Source organism: Carcharhinus amblyrhynchos, chromosome 13, assembly GCF_965287045.1.
Source record: "Carcharhinus amblyrhynchos chromosome 13, sCarAmb.v2.hapA, whole genome shotgun sequence".
NCBI lineage: Eukaryota > Metazoa > Chordata > Chondrichthyes > Carcharhiniformes > Carcharhinidae > Carcharhinus > Carcharhinus amblyrhynchos.
This window is the reverse complement of record NC_137336.1, coordinates 81450297-81461099: the sequence shown is the minus strand read 5'-3', so window position 1 is coordinate 81461099 and position 10803 is coordinate 81450297. Positions and strand designations below refer to the sequence as shown.

At 43.7% G+C, this 10803-nt stretch overlaps 1 non-coding gene across 1 annotated transcript; it reads right to left on the bottom strand.

Moving 5' to 3' along the window:
- Positions 1 to 224: 224 nt before the first annotated feature.
- trnad-auc (transfer RNA aspartic acid (anticodon AUC)) lies at positions 225 to 296 on the bottom strand. The gene has a single exon. It is a non-coding gene; the product is annotated as a tRNA-Asp (tRNA).
- Positions 297 to 10803: the final 10507 nt, after the last annotated feature.

The window sequence follows — 10803 nt, the reverse complement described above, 5'->3', positions numbered from 1 at the left end:
GTTTATTTGGAATCTCAGCATTTGAAGCGCTGCTCCTTCATCAGGCGAGTTATTATTTTGGCCAGACTCCATCTAGACTCTGACCGGTCATTCGGAAAGGTTCAGCATATCTTCCCTTTCAAGTTTGTAATCCATTCTGGACGCTGAAAACATTTATCCCCAATGTTATACTCGCTGACTCTCAGACTTCGTCTGCCGCCGAATAGTTTATGAAAAAGAAATACCTCCCCGTCGGGGAATTGAACCCCGGTCTCCCGCGTGATAGGCGGGGATGCTAACCACTATACTAACGAGGAACACTTCTTAAGTGAGTTATGCTGCTCATTCAACAATTTGATCTCTGCAAGGAAAACAAACCCCTGAATTTGTGTTAACCACCGTAAGGTGCAGATTGCAATTCAAACACTGAGAGAAGTTATCCTTCTGGTCTCAGTCCCAGATAATTGAAGGCATTCAGCAGCCCCTCCAGTCTTACGATTCGTGGTGAATTCCTGAAAAGATTGGGCCATTCCTTCACTATCCGATGAACATTATGATGCTTGAATTAAATGTCAGATTTATCTATCCATTTTACCAGTTGATCGGAATGATTTATAATTAAAGACAGCACAGGGATTTGAAATTCGACTCATAATTTTTGAAAAATAATATATTTATTTTCCTGCCTCAGCTAAACTCACAATTAACATGTACACCTCCGGGAAATCTCCCATCAATATCTTTTATCCTTATTGTAAATTACTGTTACAGGGAACACAGACCCTGTCCACCTGAGAATCTGTATAAGGTAGATTGAGAAGAGGAAAGGTTTTAAATTGGGATGTGTAACAAGAAATCAGTTGAGGGATAAACTGGTTATGGAAAGGGCCTGAGGCGATGGCGACAAGGCTCACCGAAACTAAATATCGAGATAAAGAAACTGCTAATAGGTAATTGTGGTTCTGCTTTCGGAGGGCAGGGTCTTATTGATTGGCCTTTTGCTCTTAAGGACATAAGAAATAGGAGCAGGAGTAGGCCATCTAGCCCTTCGAGCCTGCCCCGCCATTCAATAAGATCATGGCTGATCTGAAGTGGATCAGTTCCACTTTCCCGCTTTCTCCCCATAACCCTTAATTCCCTTGTCTGTCAAAAACCTATCTACCCATGACTTAAATATATTTAGCGAGGCAGCCTCCACCACTTCAACGGGCAGAGAATTCCAGAGATTCACCACCCTTTGAGTGAAGAAGTCCTCCTCACCGACTAAACTGTCCCCCCTCCCCCTCCCCCTCCCCCCCCTCCCCTCCCCCCCTCCCCCCCCTCCCCCCTCCCCCTCCCCCCCCCCTCCCCCCTCCCCCTCCCCCTCTCCCCCCTCCCTCCCCCTCCCCCCCTCTCCCCCTCCCCCTCCCCCCCTCTCCCCCTCCCCCTCCCCCCCTCTCCCCCTCCCCCTCCCCCCCTCTCCCCCTCCCCCCCCCCCTCTCCCCCCTCACCTTGAGGCTGTGCCCTCTAGTCCTGCTATCCTTCCTAAGCAGGAAAAAGTCTCTCTACCTGTACCCTATCCATCCCTTTCATTATCTTATACGTCCCTATAAGATCCCCCCTCATCCTTCTAAACTCCAACGAGTACAGGCCCAGTCTATTTAGTCTCTCTTCATAGTCCAACCCCCTCATCTCTGGAATCAGCCTAGTGAACCTCCTCTGCACTCCCTCCAGGGACAAAATATCCTTGCGCAAGTGCGGCGACCAAAACTGTACACAGTACTTGTGTGCACAGTACTCTTGAAAGTAATCTAATCAGAAACTTTAATAGCCATGTCCTTACGTGGCTATCACCTTTTGTTTTTGAAAGTAATCTAATCAAAATGCAACAATACAGCTATGCCCTTATTGGCTAAAAGAAGTATGTGGATGTATCTCTGTCGTGTATAACTGCAACTGTTTTGTAAGCCAGACAGAGAATCACATACCTATGCTTGATGTGCATGGTCTCGCAATCTCCCCTCCAAGGCAATAAAGAAGGTTTGAGGAGAAATCTGTGTCTCATGAATTTTTGATCTGACTACCGAAAGTGAATTCCACACACCGAACCTTTCCTTCATCTCCACTTAATCTGCATACACTCCATCAAAACGTTCTCTCTGTTTACCTCCAAGGGAGGTCAGATGGACTTGAAAGGTTAGTTCTTGTTTTTCTATTCGCACCTGCCAGAATCGCTGATTTTTTTTTTCTCTCTGTTTTATCCAGACAGACGCTTTTACTCGCTAAGCCATGACACCAGCCAACAGTTGAGCCTTCTAATACAAAGTTTTGCATTGTATTCCACTATTTTACTGCAAACATCACTAATCTGTTATGATAAATTCATCTCAAATTTAGAAGAGTCAGAGGCAACCTGACTAAAGTATATAATATTTGATGAACCTTGACAGGGTAGCTGTTGGAAATATGTTTCCTGAGTTTGGAGCTCTAGTGGTCAGAGTCTCGGGAGAGGGCATCAATCAGTATACAGAGTTCAGCAGAAAAAAAAGCTCTTCCTTCAAAGGATTGGGAATATTGTGAATTCCAGACATGGGAGAGCTGTGGAAGATTATTAAGAGTGTTTGATCTCTCCCAGATAGTATAGGAATCTTTTGGGGTATGAGGATTGGTCAGGAAGGTGAAAAAGGGGCAGCCAGCCAGAGCATTACTGAATGTTTGAAAATCCATGGAGACCAGTACAGGATCTACCTGCTCCTCTTTCTCATGTTCTTACAGACACCACTCAGAGGGACAATGAAGTTCAAACTGACCTTGGAGTGGAAACTGTGCTGACACAGCAATAAGATTCCGGGAAGCTTCAGAACTCTTCAAATGGGCCTGAATGCCACAGAAAAAGCCTTCCAAGTCTAGTGATTGTGGGAACATATTCAATTATCTGTCCCTCCCAGAAATTAATTTACACAGTCACATTGGGAAGACTGTGCATTTACCCCATGTGTGGACAGGAAATTGGATAGTTAACAGGAAACAATGAGTAGGTATAAGTGGGTCATGGTATGGGGGGTAAAATATTGTAATGGATAGGAGATGGGAGAGGATAGGAGATTGGAGAGGTTACAATCAGATTGATCATGATTGATCCTATTGAATGGTGGATTAGGCTTGATGGGCCAAGTGGCCTACTCCTAGTTCATGTGATAAAGTGAAGATGTTGTGATTGGTTTGGATTGCATCACAAGGGGGAATGTGTCGGGAAGGAATTTAACGCTTTGAAGGAGAGAAGTAGATGTTTTCACAAAATCTATTGTTTGTACTGAATTTCTATCCCATATTTACAATGAATAATACAATACTATTAGGAAGGAAGTATTTTCAGATGCGAAACTGAGACCAAATATAATCATTGAGTCACCTAAATAACACCAGAATGTGGAGGAATAAATATGTGTCTGGCCTGTCTGTGGAGACTATTTCAGACATCTGCATGATTGGGAAAGTCCCGAGTGGGAACATTCCAGTGACTAACTATGGAAAAGGCTTTAGATAGCACAAAATAAAACTTAACACTATCCACAGAAAAGATAAACTGTACACATGCTTGGTGTGTGGAAATTGATTCAACTGACTGCCCAACCTGGAGAGAGACAAGGACACCAGGACCATGGAGAACCTAGGGAAATGTGAAGGATTGGGAAGGGATTCAATTACCTTTCCCTGCTGGAACTCATATTCACACTGGAGTGAAACCATGGAAATGTGAGGATTGTGGAAAAGATTAATAACCCAGAGCAGCTGAAAAAAAATATTGACACAGTCACACTGAGATGAAACTGTTCATCTGCTCTGTGGGTGGGAAGGGGAGGACGGTTTAGAATGGAGTTGATGATGAACTTCTTCACTCAAAGGGTGGTGAATCTCTGGAATTCTCTGCCCGTTGAAGTGGTGGAGGCTGCCTCGCTAAATATATTTAAGATGCGGGTTGATAGGTTTTTGATAGGCAAGGGGATTAAGGGTTATGGGGAGAGGGCGGGAATGTGGAACTGAGACACAACAGATCAGCAATGATCTTATTGAATGGCGGGGCAGGCTCGAAGGGCTGGATGGCCTACTCCTGCTCCTATTTCTTATGTTCTTATGTCATCCGGCTACATGATGCACAAACGAATTCACACTGAGGAGAAGCCCTTCAGCTGCACTGACTGTATGAACACGTTCATGCAGTCATTGAAGTTCAATTCAAATCAGTAAATTCACACTGGGGAGAGACTGTTGGTGTGTGGGGAAGGGATTCACTCAGTCAGCCAGCCTTTCATCATAAAAAGGAAATGTACCCCGAGAGAAGCCCATCAGATGTACATGTTGTGAAAAGAGGTTAGACATTCTTCCATCCTCAGTACACACCAGTCAGGGATAGTTTAAATCCCCTGCTCTATATGTGGGAAGGAATTCACTCAGTTACCATAGAACCCTTACAGTGCAGAAGGTGGTCATTCGACCCATGGAGGCTCCATCAACTCTCTGAAGGAGAATCTTATCCAGTCATTTAGAAAGGTTCCTGAAGGTGCGATCCATAGCTGGCTTTGGCAGAAATCAGTTTGCCAGAAGTCAATCGAGATATTCCCTCTTTAAGGTTGGGAGAAGAATAAGAAATGAAATCCAATAATCTTCAAAAATCTTCAGAAATCTGTGGAATATTATCCAAAAAGTTCTCTCTGGGTTGAAAGAAACCAACAGAAAAATGGGCAAAGTGGAGAAAAATATCACAAGAATTTAAAAAATTCTCCGCGATAGGAAGGATGATCCTCTATGTTCGGAGCAGGGTGTCGGGGGGGGCGCAGAATGATTCACAGTGGGGAGAGGATGACTCGTGGTGGGTGGAGGATGATGCGTGATTAAGAGAATGGTCCATGGGTGGAGGGGGGTGATATGTAGTAGGGGGAGGATGATCCATGATATGGATAATCATCTGAGGCGAAGATTAAACAAAACGGAGGGTAGGTGGACATGATGTGCAGTAGGGGATGGAGAGTCAAATGCATGAGGGAAGGAGGGGTGGCTGATCTGCGGTGGGGGAGCAGAGGGATGAAACCCAGTCAATAGTTATCATATTTTACTGGAAAAGTTTTTAGTTATCCTGGGGTGGATCAATCGTGTGTGTGCTGATTCTGATAACTGTGGTAACTTCAGTATGTTATCCACAGAATGTAATCACAACATCTGGAAAAATCAGTTGGATTAGCCTGAAATCAGTTTGTCTGAATTCAATAGGGATATTCCTTCTTTAGATTAGGAGATATGTAAGAAATAAAGTACAACAATCTTATAAAATCTTCAGATACTTTTTGAATAATGTAGGAATAGCTCTCTCTGGGTTGATAAACATCTCTGCCAAGGACTTGCCAATAACAGGCTCTGAAACAAGATAAAGCTCACAGGATGGGAGATCTCATGATCCCATATGTAAACCAGTTGTCCAAGTCAACATTAAACAGGATATCCCAGCATGGAGGATGTAACAGGAAACAATAAACCAGGGAATCAATACATGGAAATAGGAAATCAATCAATGGAAATAGGAAAGGCATGGTGGCATGATGGTTCACACTGATGCCTCACAATGCCAGGATTCATTTCCAGCCTTGGGTAACTGTGTGGAGTTTGCATGTACCCCCATGTCTGCAAGAGTTTCCTCTGGATGCCCTGGTTTCCTCCCACAGTCCAAAGATATGCAGGTTAGGTGGATTGAGCATGATACATTGCCCTTTAGTGTCCATGATGTGGATATTTGGGGGGTTAGTGGGTAACTGCTTCGTTATGGGGATCAGGCAGGGGTTTAGTCTGGGTAAGATGCACTATCAGAGAGTCAGCACAGACTCAAGGGGTTGGATGGCCTCCTTCTGTACTGTAGGAAATCTATGGGGTGAGGGGGAATTACCTTAAATAACTATCTCTTTTTAATGAATAAGTGATTGACACAGGAATCCCAGAAATAAGGAGCTTTTGAAAAAGAAAATCATTTCAGACAAAGAGCTTCTCACAGTGATCCATGCTGGCTTCAGCCGAATATGTTGGCCCAAGGAGACTAAGAAAAGATAAAGCTGCCATGTGTACCTTGGAGGCCAACTTCATCTGTCCATTTGCCTGATCTAACACCAGTCAACCATCCCAAGAAGACTGTCACCTCCATCCAGGAAGATCAGTATAACCCTTGTCTATTTATCCAATCAGGGAGAAATGACCTGTTTGTGCCTATTCTGGGTTATATGTCTTTTCTCCATTTACCTGATGTCTGATATCAACACTGCAGCTTAATAAAATTCTTTCAAATTACTCATGAATTTGAACTGCTGTGACTCCTACATTAAAATCTTACTCTTGTTTACGGACAAACTGTAGGTAATGAGAACAGAAATAGTCCAAAATAATGTTGAGATATTTGTTGTGGCTCAGTGGTCACCTTCAGGAGCATAAGGAAATTTGGCATGACTGCAATGACTCTCATCAATTTTTACAGATGCACCATAGAAAGCATCCTTTCCAGATGTGTTATAACTTGATATGTTTCCTGCTCTGACCAAGACCGCAAGCAAATACAGATGGTTGGGAATATAGCCCAGTCCATGATGCAAACGAGCACCCCCCGCCCTCCCCTCCAATCCATTGACCCCATCTACACTTCCCACTGCCTCGCAAAAGCAGCCAGCATTGTCAAGGACCCCATGCATCCTGGACATACTCTTATACCTTCTTCCATCAGAAGAAAATATATAAAAGCCTGAGATCACAAACCAACTGACTTAGCAGCACCATCTTCCCTGCTGCCAACAGATCTTTGAATGGACCTACCTTATATTAAGCTGATCCTCACCCGAGCTATGGCTGTAACACTACACATTACATTCCACACCCTCTCCTTTCCTTCTCCTAAATGTACTCCATGAACAGTATGCTTTGTCTATGTAGTGCATAAGAAACAGTACTTTTCAATATATAATACATGTGGCAATAAAAAGTCAAATCAATTCAAAACATTCTTACTTATCTTGGTGTCAGGAGGTTGTGGGTTCAAATCCATACCCAGAAACATGAGTGTTTAATCCAGGTTGATACTGTGATGCAATACTGAGGGAGCACTACACTGTCACAGGTCCCATCTTCCAGATGAGGCATAGAATCATTGAATTCTACTGCAGAAGGAGGCCATTCAGCCCATTGAGTCTGCAGCAACCACAACCCCACTCAAGCCCTATCCCCATAATCCCAAGCATTTATCCTAGCTAGTCCCCCTGACACTAAGGGGCAATCTAACATGGCCAGTCCACCTAACCTACACGTTTTTGGACAGTAAGGGACTACTCAGCATGGCCAATCCACCTAACCTGCATATCTTTGGACAGAGGGAAGAAACCAGAAGACATGGGGAGAATTGCAAACTCCACGCAGACAGTGAACCATGTCAGGAATCGAACTTGGGTCCTGGGTGCTGTAAGGCAGTGGTGCTAACCACTGGAGATGCCAGCATTGGACTGGGGTAAGCACAGTAAGTGTCACAACACCAGGTTAAAGTCCAACAAGTTTATTTGGTAGCACAAGCTTTCGGAGTGTCACTTCTTCAGGTGAGTAAAGAGTTGCGTTCACATACATAGATAAAGACTCAACATGAGAACATAAGAAATAGGAGCAAGAGTAGGCCATCTAGCTCTTCGAGCCTGCCCCACCATTCAACAAGATCGTGGCTGATCTGAAGTGGGTTAGTTCCACTTTCCCGCTTTCTCCCCATAACCCTTAATTCCCCTATCAAAAACCTATCTACCCGTGACTTAAATATATTTAGCGAGGTAGCCTCCACCACTTCAATGGGTGGAGAATTCCAGAGATTCACCACCCTTTGAGTGAAGAAGTTCCTCCTCAACTCTGACCTAAACTGCCCCCCACCTCCTTATCTTGAGGCTGTGCCCTCTAGTCCTGTTATCCTTCCTAAGCGGGAAGCATCTCTCTATCTCTACCCTATCCATCCCCTTCATTATCTTATACGTCTCTATAAGATCCCCCTTCATCCTTCTAAACTCCAACGAGTACAGACCTAGTCTATTTAGTCTCTCTTCATAGTCCAACCCCTTCATCTCCAGTATCAGCCTAGTGAACCTCCTCTGCACTCCCTCCAAGGCCAATATATCCTTCCGCTGCGGCCTCACCCTGTACAGTTGCAGCAAGACCTCTCTGCTTTTATATTCTATCCCCCTCGCTATAAAGGTCAATTTGCAAGATAATGTGAGTCTTTACACGAAAACAAGTCTTAAAAGTACAGGCAATGTGAGTGGAGAGAGGGTTAAGCAACTTTAAAAAGGTATGCATTGTCTCTAGCCAGGACAGTTAGCCTTCAAACAACAACACAACCTCAAATAGACCATTGGCCTCAACAAACTACCCAGCCTTCAGGAGAACAGTGACCACAACACCACACAACCCTGTCACGGCAACCTCTGCAAGGCGTGCTGGATCATCAACATGGATGTCATCATCTCACGTGAGAACACCAGGTACACGGTACATACTCCTGTGACTGGCCAATGTTCTCTACCTGATGCACTGCAGCAAAGGATGTCCCAGGGCATGGTACATTGGCGAGACCATGTAGATGCTACAACAACAGATGAATGAACACTGCTCGACAATCACCAGGCAGGGTGTTCTCTTCTTGTCGGGGAACACTTCAGCTGTCACGGACGTTCAGCCTCTGATTTTCGGGTAAGCGTTCTCCAAGGTAGCCTTCACAACATACAATGCAGAATTGCCGAGCAAAAACTGATAGCCAAGTTCCGCACACACGAGGACAGTCTCAACCAGGATCTCAGGTTCATGTCACAGTATTTGTAACCCCATGGCTTGCCTGGGCTTGCAAAATCTCACTAACTGTTCTGGCTGGAGACTATATACATCTCTTTAACCTCTGTTTAACCCTCTCTCCACTCACGTTGTCTGTACCTTTAAGACTTGATTATCTGTAAAGACTTAATTTACAAGACAATGGTTGGAATGTGAGTCTGTATTTATGTATGCACTGTTTATGAACACAACTCTTCACTCACCTGAAGGAGGAATGACATTCCAAAAGCTTGTGCTACCAAATAAACCTGTTGGATTTTAACCTGGTGTTGTGAGATTTCTTAGTTTCCTACGTTACAACAGTGAATAATTTCAAAAGAAGCGCATTGGCTGTGAATCACTTTGGGATATTCAAAAATTGTGAAAGGCTCCACAGAGACACAAATGTTTCATTAATAAAGGAGAAAGACTCAAAAATGGAGCAATCAGTAACAGGATATCAGTCATTCTCCTCTTAGACATAGACTGATTTCACCAACTGCCAGAATGAACATTGTTCAGTCCTGGGTATGATTAACAGGAGCAAAAAACACAGAATGAAACCCATGCAGTCATTTATGAATTCATTGGTGTCTCAGCAAGGTGAATGATAAATTGAATCACTTTCCACAACACACCACATAACCAGCCTCTCTCCATGTGAGCTGGAGCAGTGTTCTGAAAGTTTGTGATTTTAAATAAACCTTTTGGACTATAATCTGGTGTCATGTGACTGCTCATCTTCTCCATGTGACTCAGCAGATTACCTGTACATCTAAAGTTCTTCTCATAGATCAAACATTTAACTAGTCTCTTATCAACATTAAAAAATTGATATCTACTGGGTTGACTGAGCAAATTCCTTCCCACACAAATGAACAACCTATCTCCAGCGTGAGTGCATTGATGATGCAGCAGATCAGTTACAATATTTAATCCTTCTGTTTATCAGTGTGAACAAGCTGATGTGAAATGCTTACACTAAGTGAATCCCTTGCCACACATATGCAATTGAACAGCCATTTGTTTTTATTCATTCAAGGGATGTGGGATTCACTGGTTAGACCAGTGTTTATTGCTCATCCCTAATTGCCTTGGAACTGTGGTAACAAGGTGCCTTCTTGATCTTGTGTGGTCCATGTGGTACAGGTGCACCCACAATACTTTTAGGGAGGGAGATCCATGATTTTGACTGAGTGACAATGAAGGAGCAGTGACATGTTTTCAAGTGAGGTTGGTGACCGGCTTGCAGGAGAGCTTCTAGGCAGAGTTCCAATGTATCTGCCATCCTTGCCTTTCTAGAAGGATGCTGTCAAGAAGCCTTGGTAAACTCCCACACTTTACATTGTACATGGCACACTCCACTGGTATTTTGCATCAGTGGTGGGTGAAGTGAATGTTTGTGGAAGAGGTGCCAATCAAGCAGGCTACTTTTTCCTGGACAATGTGAAGCTTGTTGTGTTTTTGGAGCTGCACTCATCCAGGGAAAGGGGCAGTATTCAATCACACTCCTGAGTTGTGTTTTGTGGGCAGGCTTTTGGAATTGAGGTGATGAGTTACTCACTGCGGGATTCTGAGTCTCTGGCCTACTCTTTGTAAGTGAAAAGCCTGCTCTTTCTTACGGTGCTTATCCCCAGTCCAACGCCGGCATCTCCACATCTTTGTTAGGAAAACAGAAGTGCTTTAAAGGGATCTATATTTGTATTGTTAAATCTTATAAGGTATAGATTTAAGAGGGTTTAATTTAGTAGTTATGTGCAAGAAGAAATAAACTCTAAATAGATTCATGTTAGACAAATGCGTTTGTACGTGTGGGGACTTGATCAGTTCAAACTGTGTTTATAGTGTGGTTCGACAGGGCTATGGCACAGAAAGCAAGTTGTTTCCTAGAAACCAGTGCAACTTTAGCTTTTTGGGATCATGCTTTTAACTGAATTCACGGCAGTTGGTCACAGGAAGCTAGAGAGGAAATGTGTCTAT